The sequence below is a fragment of the Calonectris borealis genome, chromosome 2 (genome assembly GCF_964195595.1).
Source record: "Calonectris borealis chromosome 2, bCalBor7.hap1.2, whole genome shotgun sequence".
Classification (NCBI taxonomy): domain Eukaryota; kingdom Metazoa; phylum Chordata; class Aves; order Procellariiformes; family Procellariidae; genus Calonectris; species Calonectris borealis.
Window position 1 is genome coordinate 43,659,215 of NC_134313.1, and position 12,081 is coordinate 43,671,295.

Sequence of the window (12,081 nt, forward strand, 5' to 3'; positions counted from 1 at the left end):
TCCACCAACGGGGCGGGCGGCGCGGGCCGCAGGCGCCGGCGGCGGGGCGCGGCCGCGGCCCTGACTGACGGGGGGAGGCGTCCAACCCGCGGTGCGTGTGGGCGGCGGGCGGTGTGGGCGCGGCGTGTGCGGCAGGCTGGGCTGCACCGCAGCGCATACACTACAATGGCTGCTGGAAAGACGGGAAAGCAAACAATTTCCAGGCCCGCCGCGTCCAGCCCGAAATATGGGGAAAAAATTACAGAAAAATCGGAGAACACTGTAAAGGGTGGAAACGGGGCGCAGAGGGGATGCTGAGGCTCCCGCGGTGAGTCTGCTGCGGGTTTGGGGGGCAGGCGCCGGGGTTTAGCAGGGAAATATCAGGGTTATTTAAATTATGAAGGGGGAGGAGGAGAAGGAGGGGGGAGAGGAGAGAGGAGCAGCGAGCAGTGAGGAAAAGTTTGTGTTAACCATCCCTCCCTTCCATCCCTCTCCCCCCATCTCCCGCAGCCCCCCACTGCCCCGCGTCGGACCCCCCCGGAGGGGAAAAGCAGGGGAGGGGAGGCGAGGCGAGCGGTGCCCCCCCTTCCCCTCCCTCGGAGGGAGAAAGAGATGATTTTCAGAAAAACCTCTCTCAGGAGTTTCCTCCACTCCTCCCCTCCCTCCCCGCGGCGCTATGTTGGTTCGCGGGCGAGGCAGCGGTCTGCCCGGGGGACGGCAGGAGGGCGCGGGGTGCCCGCCGCCGACCCCCGCGGCGGGCCGGGGCCGGGGCCGGGGCCGCGGCGGCGGCGCGGGGCAGGGGCAGGAGCAGGAGCAGGAGCTGCGCGGCCGCCCCCTCCCCTCCTCGCCTCTCCGGAGCCTGTGCTGTGAATGCAGTGACAGCGGCGAGAGCGGCGAGAGGGAGCGGAAGACATTAGAGACCGCGGTGCCGAAAAATGAGGGAAAAAATTAATATAAATTCGCCCCCCGCCTCAAACGGGCCGAATTTCGCACAGAAATTTCCCCCGCGGACCCGGCTACCCGTGGGGTGTCCCCCGGACCTGGCGGGCGCGTCTTCGGGGGGATCCGGAGTGACTTTGGGGCACTCGACCCCCCTTTCCCGTCGTTTTTTGGACAAAAGTTTTTTTTTTCGTAATAAAGAAACGAATTTGCCTGCTCTCCCCCTCCGAGTGGCCCAGAAGCTTTTCCCTTCCCCATCGGTGTGTGTTTAGAGAAAAGTGTGAACCCAAGTAAGTGCCGAGTCGTGTTGCATTGGGGAGGGGGGTTTGCTAACTGAAAGCAGGAGAGATCCGGAGAGAGAGAGAGAGAGAGCAGGGACAGCTTGTTGTCAGTATCATAAACAACCAAAATGGAGGGAGAACTGAGGCATATAACAAAATAAAAATCAGAAAAAAATGCCAAAAAATACCTAAAAATCGGGGCTGCTCCCCCTTTTCTTCCTCAAGGTAACAGAATAAAACCCGTGTCTTCCCGAGACCGTTTTAAGGTTTCAGGGAGCAAGGAGTTAATATTTATTATTTTTTTTTGTTGATGAATTCTTTGGAAAGGCAAAAGCCTCTTATAACTCGCCACCGACAATGAGAAAACGTGAAAATCCCTTTCAGGAGAGAGAGGTAGGGGGAGATGATAGTGCAGAAAGTGCATAACTTGGGGGTAATGTGGAGTGATCCTAGATAAGATAAATGCTGTATGTGCTGCTTTATAACTTCCTTTTTTAATGCTTTTTTGTATGTTTGGGGGGGGTTTGGAGAAGGGGGCTCCTTTCTTTTCCTCTGTCTATTTTTTCTTTTTTTTTTTTTTTTTTTTTTTTTTTTTGGACCGGAATGTAATGCCTTTGTAGTGTCACTTTCCTGATCTAATTAGGATGTGTGAGGCAAAGAGTAAACCTTTCCGGTTTATAAAGTGCGTTTTCGTTGCCTTTGAATTTCAAGTTTTCCTGGTGGCTCCCTCCTCTATTTAAACTGGATTCTTCAGAGTAGTGTGGGGTTGAGGTAATGCTCCATAGGGAAAGCAGAGAGGGCTCAGGGGCAGGGCACCTCGTCTGCCGGTGGTTGCTGGTTTCCCTGGCACGTTCAGTTCACCTGTTTGTCTCCTACAAAGAATGTATTCTGCAGTCTCCTCGTTTTATTTATGTAAAATAATGATGCCTCGCCTCGCCTCACATTGAAGTTAATGCGAAAGTGCTGCTGATGTTGGTTCCACGTGGGATCAGGGACATAGCAGGGCATTTTAAAGAGACAGCTTCTCTTTTCCTAGGGTTATCATCACCTCTGCAGCACCTCTGCCTCTAGCAGAGGGATGGTTCGTTGTTTTTTTTTTTTAATGGAGAGGTATCAAATCGGCCCTGGTCTGATAAATTAAGGCAGAATAATAGGGGAAAGCGTGCAGATTCGTTGGGATCAAAGCAATTCTTTTGTGTGTAGCAGGTCTTCAGGGGAGTTTTCTTGGTGTGTTAATTAAAATGCTGTGTTTTGGAGAGCGTTTTTTGGAATGGGTGTTGCAGAAATGAAATAGTCTCAGATTGTTTAATATTAAAACCTTGTGGTGTTCTGCTAGCTATGAATTCCCTGGGAGGAGACCTATGTGCATAGGGCAATTTCACAGACATTTTGTAAAAGTTGTGAAGTACATTATTTTTACTCTGAATAAATTCAGTTTTGTTGGGGACACCCGAGTTTGTTGAAAAGTATTGTAGAGCTTGTTCTATACTTAAATCTTCCGAACAGTCCCAAAAGGTTTTGAAAGTGGTGAAAATAACTGTAGGTTTTAATTGGCCAAACTAGGGGCTTTTTACAAGTACAACTTAGCTGTGTAATTATAACATCACTTGGAAGAATTGCCTCTGGCTTTGTTTAAAAAAAGAAAAATCATCCTAACTGCGGTCTAGTTTCATGTATATGTGTGCATGTGTGTGTGCATGCATGTTTTTAGCATGGGTTCTGGCTGATACAGTTTTTTGCTTAATTTTTAACTTGTAAATGTTTGACTGTAGTGATGTGAAATGTTCCATTTATCTCCTTTGTATTTTAATTTTCAGTGAAATATCCTGTTTTAAAAATTAACATCGCCTCTTAACATGGCAATTTGGTATCTTTATGAGGAGTTATGATGTTTCCTTTACACGTGCCCTGTTTTTGTAGCCTTTGCATTTAATTCTAGATTAAAAATTGAATACAGGTATGTGGTTCTCAAGAGGGAAGATGGAGTACTGAACTTGTAGGGAGGCTATTTCAGCAAATGTTTTCTTTGAACTTGTAGAAGTTGAGTATCAGTTGTGATAGCCCTCTGTGTTGAATAGCATGTGTTCGCAAATGATCCCTACCTTTTCTGCAAGTGTGACCAAAGAAGCTGTTATACAGTATTTGTTGACTAGGATAGTCTTGTGGTTAGAGATTTTGGAAGAAATCTCAATGTTTTCCAGTGACTCACAATTGTGAAAATTAAATCACATTAACTACTCTTAGGCTAGGAAAAAAGGCTCATTAAGGAAGAAAGATTAATCAGTTTTTATAAAGGAATGAAATTGAACATTTTTCCAAAACGTGTCTTTTATGGTTTAGAGATGTCTTTTATAGTTAGAAAGAATTCATACTTCAAAGTTCCTTTCCAAATATTTCTTACACTGATCTCTTCTTTTTATTGACTGAAGTAACATTATCCTGAAATGCATAGAAATTTGATAAATTAATAGCAGTACACCATGTGTTGGTGTTTTTAATGTACCAGGGTAGATGGATAGTAGTAGATGTACAGAACTAATTTTAATAAACTGGTTAATGGTACTGAGAACAGTATTTAAGAACTCTTCAAATACTGTGTCTGTGACCATCAGTATGAAGTGTTTAATGTGTTACTACATTTTTACCTAATGAAGAGCTTCTAAATCATTAATATTGTAATGCTGAAAATAGGTGTAGGCACTGGTAATAACAACATGAAAGAAGCGCATGTTGTGGAGTATCTTTCTTGACTTATAGTTATGTATTACAAAGTAAATTCAGTGTATCCAACCACAGTACAAAATCCAGGACATAGCGAGGAGGAAGAGGAAAGGGTGTTCTCACAGAATTTCATACTCTTCTAAACTGGGTTTAAATGTAAGGTATAATCCAGATGGTGATAATAATAGCAGAAGATAAATGTTGTTTAGGATTGTTTTTTACAAACTTACTTACTCTCTTTTTGGAGAAAACTGAATTCTTCTTACAGGGATGATGTGGAGTTTAATAAAAATAGAAGTAACTTTCAAAGCTGCCTGGCTTCTAAGAGTTAAGATAATCTTCTCTATTATATGTTGCTCTGGTTCTATACATGATTCACTGTGATTTTTTCAAGATTTTTTAAAATTAAGACACCTGAGGAAGCAAATACTATGGGCTGTTGTTGGTAAAGTTACCCTACTTTTTGTAGGTAAACTGGGAAGCTGTACATGTATTAAAAGCCTTCTTAGATACTTATCAATCCTATTCAATAATGTTTAAAAGTTAATAACTACAGTATTCTACAACAGTACAGCAAATACAGGAATCTAAATTAACATGCATTCAACTTTTCTTGAATGCTTAGTTCAAGTGTGTCTCTTAGTGTGTACTTTTCATTTAGTAATTATCCTGAAAAATTAGTTTCCCAATGTAGAACTTTGAGATTTAAATTGAGAAACTTTTTAAAAGTTTGAGTAATTCCAAAAGGCACTGCATACAAAGCGCAGCCACTTCTAGTGGTCGTCCATCTCTGCAGCTAGTCAGTCAAAATGGTGCCTTTAAGTCTCCTCCTTTCAGGGTAGTGCATGTGTTTTAAAATTAATGGGTTAAAGAGAGCACTGCTCATGTTCTAAATAAACCACTATTTGTAACTGTTCAAGGTTATTTTGTTAAAAAGAGATGTTTTATTTCAGAGTCTAAAACATAAGTTTTTAAAATTTTGTATCTATAACCTCTTATATCTTTAAAACCAGTTTTTGTCAGCAAGTACCTTTTGGGAGGGTTCTTGAACAAGTTTATCTGTTTACCAAGGGGAAATATTCTGGAAAATGTGAAATATGTTAGAGCAATTAGACCATTCTCAAATCAGTGTAGAGTTAAAAGGAGCTAGCAGCCACCACCACCGAAGTGATAGAGCACTTGCTCTCAAGGAGATATTCTCCAAATATCTGCTACTAGTGAGGATTTAGCTTGCATTACTTTTGAAAGAAATGTGCAGTATCTATCCACTGAACTGTTAAGCATCTTTAACCAATTACCAAATGTTTAGGTAGCCTTAAAAAGCTATTTAAAAATAATTCAAATATTAGAATACAGTAACATTTTGTATTGATCAAATGTAAAATGTTTAAATTTCTGAAGTGTAGGGGATTTTTTTTTTTGCATTTATCTGAGCATTTGGATAATAGAGAGTTGTGTATTTTTCCTGCTAATCAAAAAATCTCATCTAGAATTTAATTAAATTTATTTTGATTTTTAAATTGTGCAAACTTGTAACTTGAATGTAAAACATTGATTAACTCTCAATATAATCTCTTAGACAACTGCCTATATTTTATTTTTAATTTTTCAAGGACTATAGTGACCCTTTATCTGAAATTGAATAGATTGCAGTTACTAATGCATTTAAAGCGAACAGATGTCCACCAAACATCAAATGCGAAAAATTCTAATTGTACGCAAGTTATGAAAACCTAATATTGAACAGAACTGGTCACCATTACTGCAAGTTCAGTTTTACTTTTATTTAGATTGGCTTGTTAAAGTATTTTTTTGTTTACTTCGGTATTAGTGTTCACCTGTTATTGTCTCATCTTAGAAGGATGAATTAGCAGAAATGAATAGAATTAGAGGATTTTTTTTTTATTTTTGACAAGATAAAACATGCTTTTAAAAATAGTTATGTGATAACAGTTATAAAGGATGGGGCCTTCTCATAGCATATATTAAAATTGTTAATATTTAAATGGACCCTGCATGTCTTGTAAACAGTTACTGTAGGATCATGGCATTAAAATTAACCACTGTACATAGCAGGGTTTTGAGATGACTGCACAAGTACATTCTTGACAGTGAAGAGTGGGAAAGCTTATATAGTTATTCTCATGTTGAAGCAATAAATCAGTTTGTATTTTAGCCTTCTTTGTGATAACTTCTGTCCCTTTCCTAATTCACTGTCTGTCCGGAGTGTAGAGATACTTTGTCAAATACATTAAAATACATGGCCAGAGTGATGGGCTATTTTACGCATGCCCAATCCTGGCAGTTTTGGTAGCCTTACAAGGGGGCACAAAGAGAGTATAATGTGGCCTGATGTGCATAATTTTATTTTATTTGTTTAAAGGAAGGCAAAGAAAAAAACAAACAAACAAACCAAAACAGGGCTGAACTTGTATAAAACCAAAAAGTGAGGTAGATAAAACAAATGAATGTAGACAAGTGTGGCTGTAATACACAGAACACTAACTCAAAACTCTGAAGTAAAATAGCTCAAATCAGCTTTGAGAAGTCAAGTGGGAATCAGGAAAGTAAAATCTAGAATTGCCATCATATGCAATTAAGAAATAACTACGTAAAGGAACTTGGAAAAATGCAAAAAGTGTCTGTTACAGTAAACTGAATTGCTATAATCTTCTTTTGCACTTAATGCGCTAAATTCCTCTCTCAAAGGAGAATATCCCTAGAAATCAGATTAGAAAGTGTTTAAAGGGAATTATTTGTCAAAGTTGTTTTTTTACTAAAGTTGGGATAACTAATAATAATCTCTTCCACATTGTTGTAGATAATACCTTATTTGATATCATTTAACCGTGCAGATTGCACATAGACCTACGTATAGTACAGGTAATTTACCTGGTAGCCTGACACTGTGTATCACTAACTTTCACCCTAAAAACTTTTCTTTATGGTTGTGGGTCACATTACACTTTGGAGACTGCCAAATCTGAAGTATTTCTCATTAAATGAGATGTAGATGGCTGATTCATTTACTGTGAATTGCCAAGTAATCAAAAAGCAAGGACAATGTCAGAAAGCTTATCTTCCCTCTCATTTATTGAGTATGTATTTGTATACTACAGGGTATCAGATTTACTAGTACATGAGTTCACTAAAAAGTCCTGCAAATCATCTGATTCTAAATTAGTGAGCTCTCATTACACTACATGTTTGAACAGCAGAAAGACCCTGTGTATGCAAATCAGATTTTACTGTCCCAAGTGCTTGTCACTTCTAATAAAACTGTTTATTGTGTGGTATATGTATTTATCATGAATGTTACATTTATATGTAATATAGATACACACACACACACACACACACATTTTAAGGAAACATCTGGCTGCTTAGGGAGAATGTCATGTCTTTTGAATCAGTTGTGATATAGGATTTTTTTCTTTAAAGAGACCTTTTTGAAGAAAAGGCAGAAAGAGAGATTCTGGCGGCTTACTATTAAATTTTAATCCTGTATAGTTAGTAATAAAAGATCTGCAAGTTTGTAAATGTTAAGTTTCTTCAAACTCCTACAGACATGTGTGGAATTTTCATTTATACTAATTGTGCATTTACTACTGCCTACATGCAAGGCTTAATAATAATACTGTATTTATCACATGGAAGTATAGATACAATATAAATATGCAAAAGTAGAGATTGCCTACAGCTGTTCCTATGTTTTCATTAGATGATACACTACAAAGGCATAAATTTATGGTGTTAGCTACCTGTTATCAGTTACTGGTGCTCTTCCCCTCACAAGTGCTTTAGGAAGAGTGAGTATTGAACTAAAATAAAACAAATGTGAAATCCTGTCAGGGTTTTGTGCTCTGTTTAAAAGCTAAACATAGACATTGTTCAAGCTTATTTTGATCAGTGGAAGTTACTGGTCAATACACGCATAATTTATTTTATCTAGAACACTAGGAAACTGTGAACCACGTAGCTTAGAGAAGAGCTTGGACTTAGCTGATCACAATAAATGCCAGTTAATTTGAGTCTGTAGATTTTTTTTTTCTTCTGTGACTTGACAGTTTTCTTTAATTCTTTTGAATACTGGGATTGTGTTTAGACTAAACCACTTCTAATTATACCCCAGCACAAACATATAGCTTATGGCTATATTTTAATCAGTTTCAGAAAAAGTAATAAAAATATTATTGCATCTGTCAAAGGATGGTGTTGCTACATGCTATTTTAAATGGTGTTTAAGTACAGTTACAAGCATACCAGTACAATGAAATCAGCTGTATTCCTAAACAACAAAGTTACATTATTTGTTACTTTAAAAGTTACCAAGAATCATAATATGTTAATTATCCTAATTATTCAGGCTGGTTTTAATATGTGTTGAAATTGCTTTAAAAAGTATATATGAAATATTTATATCAAACTCGTTTAATTTCTCATTACTTGTAAAATCTAATGTTTTCCCAGTTATAATTCTAAAGGGTTCTTGTCTTAGCTGCACGAATATATCCTTTTCTTTTGGATACACTCTTCTCTGAACCCAGCGTTCTTTCACTTATTTAAAACTCGATTGTTCTCTCAAAATGAATTTGTGTCCCATTAAGTGTTGATATTGATCATTTTTGTACTACAAAAATTGTGCTGAGGAGTACTGTGGAATTAACTGGGGCTGATGATGCTACAAGTATAAAAACTGGGTGTAGAGTAACATGGGAAACTTAATCATAGTGTATTTGGATGATGGGAATAGTTGCAAACTGGACGAATATTAAACTAGCCTATGAGGAAAAGATGTCAGGTTTTGCAGCCTTGTAGCATTAATCAAATATGTGGCATCACTATTCCTCATAAAAAATACTCAAACACAGTCCTAGCATCAATTGCTGTAGAAGGCAAACAGAAATATAGATTACAATTTCAGAAATTATAAACTACGAAGTAAGTTTCTTGGAAAAAAACTGGTTTTGGAGGTCTCCCCTGTAGCATAATATTATTTTGCCTTTGAAAACTTGACCACTTCAGAATATTTGAGAACAAGTAAGTTAAGTCCATCTTGAGTAATACATTTCATTTTCTAGTACAGTTTTTATCTATACATCGTGTAGAACAAACTTCTTACTCTTCATTATACTTAAATATTTGTACTGAAATTGATTACTCATTCATTTGATTGGAGTAGAAAAGTGCTTTAGTTGGGGAGGTTGAATATGTATTATTATTTTCTATTTTTCTGTAGTTTGCCTAATAAGAATACTGAACCTAAAAGGAGACTGGATCTTTCTTCAAGCCTTGAGTGAAAAGGGAGGTGTGGTCAGGAAGTGGCTCTGATGACTTAAATCACTGCCCCCCAGTCTCTCAAAATATTTAAATCCTATGAATTTGTGATTTAAGTCGCACAGTAATGTTGCAACCTCAAAACTGATAACATATTCAGTTATCTTGAGATGAACTCCACAGTTCTTCATTAGGCAGATTGAATTCCCTAAAGGTTTTGTCTGAATAAGTACTTGAGTATTGTGCTGTTTGTTCCAGTTTTCATCAGGAATCAAGCCATAGAAAGTCTCTCAACTCTGAGCAAACCCTCAAAAACTTCATGGATGCCGTACACCGCCCCTATTCTTGTCATAGTTTTAGTTGTTAACCTGTGGTTGAAAGTCAAATAATCCTTTCTGCTAAGCGTCCGACTTTTATCATAAAGGAGGTAGTTTGATATTTGGTGGTAGTTTTAGCATAAAGGTTTTATGTAGGTAGCTTAACAAAATAGCTTCAAGGCAGGCAGAAATTGGCTTTCAAGTTGCAAGTGTTCTGTAACTGTTACATGAAGTAGTACTTAAATCACGTTTGTTTCATTGAGATAGTAAGACTCGTAGTTTGAAGACAGAGCTTAACTGATTTGTTAATTCTTCCTTCCCAAATGCATAAAAATTTGCCACCATTTTTGCTGCCAACAATGCTCTGAAGATTATCCATACATATTTATATATATTTTCCAAACTTTTTGTAACTTAGGCCTTTGTGGGAAGGTTAAGAGGTCTAGTGGATGGAGATCATGAAGTATTTGTATCTGTCTTACGAATGAACTGTTACTTAGCAACTTTGTAAATTCATGATGCGATTTTGTGTTTGGGGGTACATCTGAGAGAGTATGTAGTCAAAAATACGTATACTCCCTCCCATGCATGGCAGAGCTCAGGCCTGAAGAGCAAGTATTCTATCTTCTTGCTTTGGGTATTTTTAGACTGGTTATGTGGAGATAAAAATGTATTCTTTTTCTTCCCCTCCACTTGTTACTTTCATCAGTTCTTTAGGAGGTCTGTTTCTTGATATTTTTTGAGTATGTTGCAGTGGCTGGCAAAGTTATTAAATGTCCTGAACTACAGAATTTGTAGATGGAAGAGGGAGACTTTTTTTCCTGTCTGATCTTGACCAGATTATTTAAAAGTTTCCTTGGCCTCTTCAACAGTGCTTTGCTATAAATCAAGACAAATTAAATTGAACAAACCCTCAATAAAAATGCATGTCCCAGGTTCCCCTGGCAAAGCTTATTAAACTCCAGTTAGATGCTGACAATTCTTCTTCACTGTGACCTCCAAGATATTCAGCCTTTACTTCAGGCTTTCCAAATATCATTATTTCCATCTATCAAATTCTAGGTAGGTCATTAGTAAATGTACAGTAGTAACTGTATAGTCTGTAATGCTAACATTTTAAGCCTGTCTCAGAATAAGAGATATATGTTAAAGTTGAAACGCTTCTCAGGGAGTGAGTGGTATTTCCTCATCTGTTTTTTTTATTGTAACATGCATTTGAGATTGTTTCAAGTGGCACTCATGAAGAGGAGTGATCTTTCAGGTTGTCAAGAATCAAGCTGTTCAGGGTTTTATAGGTTAAAACCAGTTATGTTTTTTAGCATCATTTGGAAACTGGTGGTCATTGAAGGTACATCATGGAACAGTAGAGTCATGTGCTTCTCAGCAGGAGATGCTGCTTAATGATGGAACTGCAATGTCCTGAATGTGGAAGGAGCAGACCTGCAGTGAAGGACTGGTCTCTTTCTACAGTGTGAACAGGAAACTGCTTTACTCTGGCTTCTACAAATAAATTAATTATTTGGAATAAGATCCTTCCTTCACTCACTGACATTTTCATTTTTTCCTGCAGTATCAGAAATAGACACTTCAGGATGGTTTTTACAAGTCTGTCGACTTGAAAGGGCAATTAATGTAACACATATGAAGTTAGAGTGCTTGAAAAGGACAAAATTCTTGTACTAAAAATCTTGGAAAAATATTTAACTGTCTTGAAAGCAAAGAAAAATAACTACTATACTAATCTGATGATATTTTTCAACCAAGTAAATAATACTTAGATGTCATGGGAGATTCATCTAGCAATAGCTTGGATCCCTCAGTAAGGGAATGTGTGTTATAGTAATATATTTATGGAAATAATACATAATGTACATTTAGAAGAATGTAGTTTTCAGTAACAAAACCATCAGAACTTGATCAAAGCAAAAAAAATATTATGTTGTGTCCATGTACATCCGTAACTTTTGGGTTTTTTGAGGTAAAAAGGTTAGATACCTAGACACGCATAGGTATTCAGAACCCTGCCATGATTATTTCTGGGAGCTGTACAAGCTCTTCTACTATATTCAGATAGTGCATGATAAAGTACTTTCTAAGGTTAGTGAGTTGTTTGGTTTTGTGGGTTTGAATTCAGAATTAAAAGTGATACATAGAAAAGTGATATGGTACTGACTTAGTAGCACGCAGTATTTTAGTCCAGCGTTGGAAGTGTATATTATAAAACCTGCACGTAAATGTTACATGGCTTTGGAGTTGACTTTCTAGTAATGTGGATTGTACCTAGGAAAACAAGTGTTTTGTTTTGTCAGAATTACCGTTTTCCTCTGGTGTATTTGCCTTTAACTGAATTCTGCTCCATGATTTTTTTTCTTGTTATTTGCACGGAATTGTGCTCATGCTTTTTCCTCCAAACAAATACAAATAGCATTGTACTCCTGCTGTGATTATTATGCATAACACCTCTGACTCAGCAGATCAAAAGTTATCTTTATTGGAAAATAGAATTAACATTTTGTACTTTTTTTTTAAAGACCACTTAAAAATAGCTGCATCAAAAGAGATCATGC

At 37.6% G+C, this 12,081-nt stretch overlaps 1 protein-coding gene across 11 annotated transcripts in view; it reads left to right on the forward strand.

The window, feature by feature from the left end:
* Positions 1-110: 110 nt before the first annotated feature.
* The window catches only part of PLAG1 (PLAG1 zinc finger), a 50,803-nt gene continuing 38,832 nt past the window's right edge, over positions 111-12,081 (forward strand). For 7 of the 11 annotated variants that reach the window (XM_075141820.1, XM_075141822.1, XM_075141824.1 and 4 more), the window contains exon 1: positions 111-307. The gene's annotated coding sequence lies outside the window, so the exon portion shown is untranslated. Of the gene's footprint in view, positions 308-1,119; positions 1,209-12,081 lie in introns of all 11 variants that reach the window. The other 4 variants (XM_075141818.1, XM_075141821.1, XM_075141823.1 and 1 more) reach the window with 1 other exon arrangement.